Source organism: Galeopterus variegatus, unplaced genomic scaffold, assembly GCF_000696425.1.
Source record: "Galeopterus variegatus unplaced genomic scaffold, G_variegatus-3.0.2 Scaffold460, whole genome shotgun sequence".
NCBI lineage: Eukaryota > Metazoa > Chordata > Mammalia > Dermoptera > Cynocephalidae > Galeopterus > Galeopterus variegatus.
In genome coordinates this window covers 310,657-320,361 of record NW_007726571.1, presented here as the reverse complement: position 1 = coordinate 320,361, position 9,705 = coordinate 310,657, and positions in this window count along the sequence as shown.

Genomic DNA, 9,705 nt, shown 5'->3' with positions numbered 1-9,705 from the left:
AGCCAGCTATAGTCTGATATGACAGTCATTAATGAGGTGTCACCACTAGACCAGCAGCATAGTACCACCAGGGAATTTGTTAGACGTGCAGATCCTCAGACCCCAACCAAATCTACAAAATTAGAAGTTAGAATTAGGAATTCTGGGGGTTGGTCCATGCAATCTGTTTTAACAAACCCCCAGGTGATTCTGATGTATGTCAAAATAGGAGCCACTAGTTATTGGATAGATTGCAGAGAGATGGGTCTATGGTTTGATTACAACATTAACCATATTACTTTATGTTTCAGTTTTTCTATACTGATGTAGCCCAGGTAACTCTTGGTTTGAAACTTCACACACATAACCTTCTCAGCCTCACTCAGGGATCCTACTGAGAATATGCATGGCCTCCATGGGGAATGGAAAGAATGAAACTGGACATCCCTAACTGCTTCAGTATGACATTTTTACATTTTTCCAAAAAGAAAAAAACTAGTTCAACATACTAGGTCAGATTACATATACAAAGGTCTGGATTTCCCCAAAAACAATGAGTGGAAAAATAAGCAAATGAGTAAATATTAACATTGTGCATTGATGGGCATCCTATTATGGATTTGAAAACAAAAACCAAGGTATCTGGATGTTATCACAGAATGAATTATGTAAGAGATGGGGAAGAACTGGGAATTTGTCAGGAGCAGCATGCTTCCCTTCTTAAAATTTTCATTTATAATATTTGCATCTTGTGTTTTTATAAAAGGAAGAATAAATGTTTTTTTATTTCTTAGTTCTAGAGAGTTTCTCTTGTCTTTTCTCCTACCTACCATTCTAATCATGTACTTGCACAGATTGGCTCACCCACTTTATTGACTTTTTTCCAGCTTAGATATATGCAGCCTGGTAATAAACAGAAGTATTTATTTTCATATGTGGCATGATTAAAAAAGAAAGCTTAATCTTGCTCCCGCCTCCCTCCTCTCCCGGAGGACAAAGTGGGCCAGGCGCCCTCGGCTACGCCGCGCACCCGGTTCCTCGGCCGCGCCTGGCCCTGTGCACGTCAGTCTCGGCGCCCGGGGCCAGCGCCCCCAGAGGCCCAACAGGGCGGCTCCCACAGCCCCGGCCCCAGTCACACCGCTTCTGCCCTCCGCTAAATTCTTGGCCGCTTTAGGATGAGTTGGAAAGTTGGAGAAATGGGCGAGGGAAACAAGCGTTAACATTGTGCTTAATTAAGCACCGAGTCTCACCCAATCCGGGTTAAGACCAGGGGCTCTTGCGACCCCCGTTTGGCAAGTGAAGTTGAGTGATCAGCCCCTTCCATCGCAATGGTCTGGTCGGAGATTCAAACGTTCGTTCATTGATCCGCCCCCCATCAAGGGCACTTTATGGGCCAGTCACTAATGCCAGCCATTCTTGTCAAGAGGTGACTATATCAAGGCCCTACTGAGGGGACATTAATAAACGAAGAAAAAAGTATCACCTTACAACTCCAAACTTTAAAAACTATTTTATAATAGGAGAGAGGTACATAAGTCAATTTAGTGATGATCCAAATTTGCGTGGTGATGCGGGGTCCTTTAGGAAACTTAAATTTCCATGGGTAACAAAACATCCACACCTTTGAAAATTGCCTATTAAAAATAATCTGTCACCTCTAGTTATTGACAGTAAAGTCTCTTCCTTGGAACTTTTAGAGGATTTGTAGCTTTTAAGTTTGACAGCTGTGCCCCCAGAGAAGCAGATAATCTTCATCCCTCCGGTTTCTTCATTTTGGTAAGAAAAAGGAATTTTAAGGACTCCACTATGATCTACTTCACTAGTACATTAATACCGTTGTTGAATAAAGGAAACTTGTTGGCTTGGGATTTTTTCCTGTCTGCCCCAGCAGCTGATAAGTCTTGGGAGTCGAAGGAATCGATTAGCAAGAAAATCTAGCAATCTATAAAAGAATCCAGGAGGTTAAATAATCAGGCCACTTTCTCTGAGGTTTGTTGACAGAAAAATAATTAACAACTTGAATTCCTACCTGTGCTCAAGGTACTGAGTTAGATACTAGGACTGGTACAAACAAGAATAAAACATGCTTCCTTCTTTCAGTGTAGGCATAAATCAGAAACTGGGTTTTGGGGATTTTTTTTTTTCTTTCTTTTTTTGGTATGCCTACAAGATACTGAGAACACAAAAAGTGAATTCTTTACACCTACACATCATCTTTTCCGTCCTTCTAACTTCCCAACAGATGAGGTTCAGGAATCCATCCTTTTTTTTTTTTCTTGTGGTTGGTCAGTACGGGGATCTGAGCCCTTAACCTTAGTGTTATAAGGCTGTGCTGTAAGCAAGTGAACTAATCGGCAAGCCCAGGAATCCCTCCCTCTTAACCACTTTCTTTTTAGCTCAGCATTGTCAGCCTCAGGGGTGGTCTGGACTGGTAGTATTACTCTCATGCCAGCGATTGGATCAGGATTATGTGTGTTCACCAGTTCACTTCAGTGAATTGCAAGGGTAGGTTTGCAGGATGCTCCCAGAAAAAAGCTTTTCCTCACTATTCCGGGAGAGCTTCCAGAAGTGATTCATACCTCCTCTGGACGTGGTTGAGCTTAGATATATGGCCTGGAATTGCTGCAGTCCTTTTGGTGACAACCTGAGTATGAAGTCAACTCATGAGAGGGTAAAGCCAAAAGAACAGTAGAAAAATGCAGCTGGAATGATGGGATTACATCAACTTTTCAGTCTGTCCTACTTTTGGATATGTAGTTACATGAGTTAATAAACTTCGTGTGTGTATATATATATATATATATATATATATATATATTTTTGTGTGTGTGTCTTTTTTGTGACCGTCCGGCCACTCGGCGCACCGGCCATCCCTATATAGGATCCGAACCCGCGGTGGGAGCACCGCTGCACTCTCAGCGCTGCACTCTCCCAAGTGCGCCACGGGGTCGGCCCGAACTTCTGTATATTTTAAAGCAGTTTTAAGTTGGGTGTTCTTTTACTTCATATGAAAGCTTCCAATATAACAGGGAGCAAAGACATACATGGTATCTGACATCTTATGATTAGGTGGGGAAGGTAAACAATCAAATATCTTGGTAGGATTGTGCTTCAAATAACAAAAAACTGGATGACAGTGACTAAGTAAAAAGAGGATTATTTTTCTTGTATAAGAAGTCCAGAGTTAGGCACTCCAGGGCCGTTGCAGCTCTTTGAGAATATCAGCAAGGATCTAGGCTTCTCGCTTTCTGCCTCACCATCCGTAGCCTGTGGCTTTTGTCTTTATGTTTGTAAAATGGCCCTACACTTTACAGGCATGTGTCCATAGAAGGAAGAAAGTAAAAGGGGCAAAGGTATGTATGCCAGCTGAGTATGTTTCTTTTGAAAACCTTTGTCAGAAGCTCTACCCCTAGACATAGGCTTTTTAAGAGATCATGATCACCTCTACATAATTCCTGAACTTGATAACACCAAGGTCCAGGGTTCAATCCCTGTATGGGCCAGCTGCCAAAATAAATGAGTAAATAGGTAAATAATCCCCCCTTTTAAATTTTTCTAAAAATATTTAAATTTTTAAAAAATATTTTTGCATTTTAAAGGTTAACAAAAGAGGGAGGCGTAATCAATGATGTGTCCCTATCACTTTTCCCCTCCTGAATAGTATCCAAGTTCGATTACTCCAGTCATCAGGAGAGCCATCATTCTGAGTAGCTAAATTAAATGTCAAGCTCCATAAAAAAATAAATAAGATACAACAATCAGTAATACATTGAGCTTTCATAAGGGAGAGAACAGAACTGTGGCTACTAGAGGTGGGAAAGGGGATGGGGACTAGTGAGAAGTTGGTAAAGGGTCACAAAAAATTATTTCATTTTCTAATAATGAATATACTAATCCTGTTTTGATCATCACATATTGTACATAGTTACCGATATTCAACTCTGTACTCCACAAATATGTATAATCAATTATGTTTCAATAAAAAAAAAGTCAAGCTCTTGGCAACAATTATTGCTATATCTTGTATTTTCTGTGATGATAGGCTTATGGCAGGTACTTAAAGAGACAGGGTGTATTAGTCCACTTCTGTTGCTTATAACAAAATACATGGTGATTTATAAAGAAAACAAAATTTATTGTTTACAGTTTCTGAGCCTGGAAAGTCCATAGTCCACCTGGTGGTGGTGACAGTGACTCAGGGATCTCACATTGCAAGATGGCAGAGCAAAGAGAGAGGGACTCTCCTCTTTTTAAAGTCCTCAGAACCACACCCCTGACCACCATCTTTAATCCATTCAGTACTTCATGGTCCTACAATCCAGTCACCTTTGAGGCCCCACCTTTCTTTTTTTTTTTCCTTTTTTTTTGGTCTTTTTTTTTTACTGACCGGCAATGGGATTGCAACCCTCAGTGTTGTGCCTGCACCGCGCTCAGCCAGTGAGCGGGAACCGGTCTCCACATGGGATCCGAACCCTCTCGGCGGGAGCGCCACCGCACTCCCAAGCGGGACACTCTCCAGTGCACCACCGGGCCAGCCCGAGGCCCCACCTTTCTTTTTTTTTTTCCTTTTTTTTTGGTCTTTTTTTTTTACTCACCGGCAATGGGATTGCATCCCTCAGTGTTGTGCCTGCACCGCGCTCAGCCAGTGAGCGGGAACCGGTCTCCACATGGGATCCGAACCCTCTCGGCGGGAGCGCCACCGCACTCCCAAGCGGGACACTCTCCAGTGCACCACCGGGCCAGCCCGAGGCCCCACCTTTCAATGACTGTAATAGGATTTCCCACCCTCTTAACAGTCACAGTGGGGGATAAGTTTCTAATACATAGAACTTGGGGGACACAGTTCAAGCTTCAGGGAGTTTTAGGGGACATAATTCAATCTACTACAGAGGGTTAACTGATGTTGAGGAAAAGTTGCAGAAGTTGGCTAGAGCAATGGATGGACAATAGATATTATTAGGAAGCTGTAGTTTCTCATATAAGCGGAAATAGTTATGCACAGAAGTAAAATGGATTTTGTGAAGGCAAGACACCTCAATTTTTTTTTTTTTTTTTTAAAGATGACCGGTAAGGGGACTTAACCCTTGACTTTGTGTTGTCAGCATCACGGTCTCCCAAGTGAGCCATGGGCCAGCCCTGAGCCACCTCAATTTTTATTTCCCCCAATATTCCCCAAATGATCAGTAGAATAGAGCCTCAAGAAGGCTTAGCAGGAAAGAGATGCGGTTCACTACCACGTAGTTTTTCTCTGTTCCTTTACTTCCTGATTTATCTATATTTAGTGTTCAAGATTGACCTAAGAACTTCCTTTAAGTTCTTCCTCAGCTTCCAGGGCATTTTATTATCTTAGTTTTCTTAGTACCATCGGAGGCTCTTTCTCTTTCTACTCTCTTACTGAGTGTAGAATGTCCCATCCACAGGCTATGACTGACGGACAGAATAGAATCTTTCTGGTTAAAATCCATGACAAATACTTCAATTTTTTATTTAAAATACTAAATCATAATGGAAAAATGGTAATTTTACCTTCCCCACCTGATCACGTCAGATACCATGTCTGTCTGCTCTATTGATTCCCATACATATCATTATTACTACAGTTCACAATCAATTAGAATTTTTTTAAACATATTTTGTTTTTAATTAGTGAAGTTAATACTTCCTACTTAGGAGGAAGAGCTAAATATTATTTTTAAAAACTGCAAAAAAAAAAAGATACAAGGGAGTATTTATTAAATAGCAAGCACAGTTGCACTACAGTTGTTGTTTTTGTGTTTTTTTTGGCACTGGCCAGTGCAGGGATCTGAACCCTTGAACTTGGTGTTATAAGGCTGCGCTCTAACCAACTAACCTAACTGGCCGGCCCCATTTTAGAGTATTGAAAGCAGGAAAAACTGCCCAAAGTTCTCTTTTAGTTATGCTGCTGAAAAAAACTATAGTTATTACAACTTGCTTGCATCATTCTGCTTAAGACTGAAAATCCCAGGAGAGAGTCTGGTTGGCCAAGCCTAAATCAAATGACCACTCTCTTGGGTGATAAAAGAATCTCTAAGGATCAGGATTTGTATCTCATCAAATCTACATACAATGAGGAGAGAAAAACTCCACAAGGAAAACTATGTACTATTTTGAAAGGGGAAACTGATGCTATATTGTTATCAAAATATCCTTTTGCACCTTTGGCTGCCTAGTATCCCAACAACTTTCTTTGCATACACCTTTACCTTGGTGTTTTCAGCACCACCTTCTCCCAAGTGAGCTAAGTGGCCAGCCCCCCGAAAGCCATGGGTTCTTGTGCAAGTGATTCACTCAGAGAGCACTCTCAGGTGGAGAGTGTGGAAAGCAGGACAGGGAAGGGAAATTAGTTAAACCATGTGGCCCAACTAGAGATTACTATCAGCCTGATTCCACAGAGTTCTGGAGTCTGAACTGTACACAGAATTGGCGCCAGTTTGAGACACAGGTACGAATAAATTATCAGAAAGGCTACCTGATGAATCTCGGAAGGCCCAACCTAAATGAGACCACTTCCACCTAAAACTTATGGTTTGATAGCATTAGCTTTCTTTTTCCTGCTCCTATGGGGAATTCCAGGGCCCCTAAATTCCCATATGCCTTCTTTGACTGAGTTGAACTTTCTCCCAAGTTCTCATTCCCATGGATGGCAGAAAAACTAAACTTGCCACATAAAAGCTGGTCTCTTCCAATTTTAAGTGGTCTCATTTAAGGGAAATAATTATTCAGTTAAAGGTCAACCTCCTTATTAGGACTGTTTTCTCTCCAAATTCTTTCTGTTGCCTCCACCATCCCAGGATGTATTCTGGGTGCAAAGGCATGTTTACGTGTTCTCCTGATAACAGGATGGGAGGGTCTTTGTCAGCAAGCGGGCCCTGACGTCTAGCTGGGATGGTAGTCTGTTGGGGGTATGAATTTTGGTCTCTGGTCTCCCCATAGCTACTACCGAATGACCAAAGCTAATGGTGTGGTTTTTCACACTAAGACCAGTGGACTAATTTGACTAACTTTATCCCACCTTGGCTTTTACTGCAAATCTGCCATGTTTCCATCCAGCCCCTGGCTGGGCTCTCTGCCTTATGGCTCCTGCTATGCAATAACCACACCCCTCCACCATGACGACTCCATGGCAAGCCCTAGCTCTCAACTTACATACGGAAGTCAAAAGAAATTGTGCGTGTGTGTGTGTGATCTCGTTATGTCTTTGCCAAAATATAATATGCTCTATTTCTGCTGTGCTTTCTATCCCATGTAGTCATAGGAACACTGTGCAGCGAGGCTTGTGCATTGCTTCTCTGCCTTTGGCTTCCTCTTCAACCTATCTGGGCTTCCTGCTCATATTTGTCCCCCAGTCATCCTGCCCCAGGCTGAACTCTAGGGAGGTCTGAGGGACCTAGTTGGCGTCTTCTACCCTACTCTGTCTTGCCAACTCTCCTTCCTGTCAGGATTTCTCCCTCCTTTGGACCCCCTGTAAATTTTTATAAGGGATTAAATGCTTTCCCCCCTACCCTATAGACTTCTTTGTTCTAGGGCAACCGGCCCTCCCATTCCATAAAGTCTGGTCTTAACTGTAGAAAGACTTCATGTAAAAAAGGGCAGAGAAAAGGATTAAGAGAGAAAAAAAGTTGGAAGTTATGAGGTAAAAAATTTTCTAAGTTATGACTATAACTTTTCCTTTACTCACGTGTCTGGGGATTAGGAGATGCAAGAGTTTGGAGGAGCAGGAAAAAGTGGGGGAAAGAGCTGTTGGATGGGAGGACAAAACCCTCATGGGTTCTGGACAAAAAATGAGAGGGATGCTAGAAAGGTTTGAGCTCATAGGACAGCCAGCATGCCAGTTTACCCCAACCCTGTTGCTAGTGTTTGTCGATCAGTTGACAAAAAGGGGAAACCACCCCCAACAAGGTCAAAGGTTCGGTTCCCCAGCTGGCCACACAAAGAAATTTTTTTTTTTTTTTTTTTATAAAGATGACCGGTAAGGGGATCTTAACCCTTGACTTGGTGTTGTCAGCACCACGCTCAGCCAGCGAGCCAACCGGCCATCCCTATATGGGATCCGATCCCGGGGCCTTGGTGTTATCAGCACCGCCCTCTCCCGAGTGAGCCACGGGCCGGCCCACACACAAAGAAATTTTGATGGAACAGTGAACATAAGCTTTCATGTGTATAATGTTCTGAGAAAAATTAAAATACAGTACTCTACCTAGCAGCAATCTTAAGCAAATAATGTCATTTGCTTGTGGGACAATCATTTCATTTTAAATATAATTTTTTATTTATTTTATTTATTTTATTTTAATTTTTTTAAAAAAGATGACCGGTAAGGGCATCTTAACCCTTGACTTGGTGTTGTCAGCACCACGCTCAGCCAGTGAGCGAACCGGCCATCCCTATATGGGATCCGAACCCGTGGCCTTGGTGTTATCAGCACCGCACTCTACCGAGCCACGGGCCGGCCCCCAAACAGCAATTTTGAAAACCATTTCAAAACGTCCAATGTCCAATGTCAGGCCGGCCCGTGGCTCACTCGGTAGAGTGCGGTGTTGATAACACCAAGGCCACGGGTTCGGATCCCATATAGGGATGGCCGGTTCGCTCACTGGCTGAGCGTGGTGCTGACAACACCAAGTCAAGGGTTAGGATCCCCTTACCGGTTATCTTTAAAAAAAAAAATATATATTGCTGTTTGGTTTCCTCAAAGATTTTATATATTCCAGTGATTCAGTGATCAAATGTTTAGGATCCAAGTATTTTACATTATAATCACAGGACAATAAAACTTACTAGATCAAAGGCAAACTATTAAAATTTTGTTCAGCCTGGTTTCCAACATGTCTGTCAGCATTTTAGTGATAGACTTTCAAAAAGTTATGCTAATTTTTTTTTGGAACCTTACATTTGCTTAAACTTTTAGAGCTTTCAGTAAATTAGTTTATGTATTAGTTCCGTCTTACAAATTTGGTTGTGCTCCATTTAATGAATTTTAAGAGCTTAGGTTCACTTGTCACCTTTTCATAGCTGAACTTTTTATTTCTTGGCAGCTGGCTGGCATGGAGATCCCAAACACTTTCACCCTTCCTGAGAATTTTCTGAATCTATACTAACTCCCAACCCAACTTCAAACACCATTAGGTTTACAAACCAATACTGGCAATGCGAAAGTCCTCTCCCTATCAAAGCTGTATAACCGTTATAAATGCCAGATATTCTTCAACCTATTTAATCTTCAGAAGGTTCATGTGTTCATTGTCTGATTTCAAAAGGCAAAAATAAAAACATTTTCAGCTACTAGCCCATGTGCTTATTTTTGAATGACCCCTGAAAGCTTTGAAGGCAGGTTCTCTCCAGGGATGCATTCCTCCAGTAGCAATAACAATGTGACTAATACCATTTGGTAATTTTTTTTTCTAAGATCGGGATGGGATTATTATACTCTTAAATAACCCCAAGTCAATTGTACTTAAAAATGCCCAAAAAAGGGCCGGCCCGGTGGCGCACTGCGCTGGTGCACCGCTTGGGAAGCGCGGCAGCGCTCCCGCCCGAGGGTTCGGATCCCACATACAGACCGGTTCCCGCTCACTGGCTGAGCGAGGCACGGGAGCAACGCCGAGGGTTGCGATCCCATTGCCGGTCCCCGGTCCGGTACGGGGGCAACACTGAGGGTTGCGATCCGTTGCCGGACACGGAAAAAGACAAAAAAAAAAAAAAAAA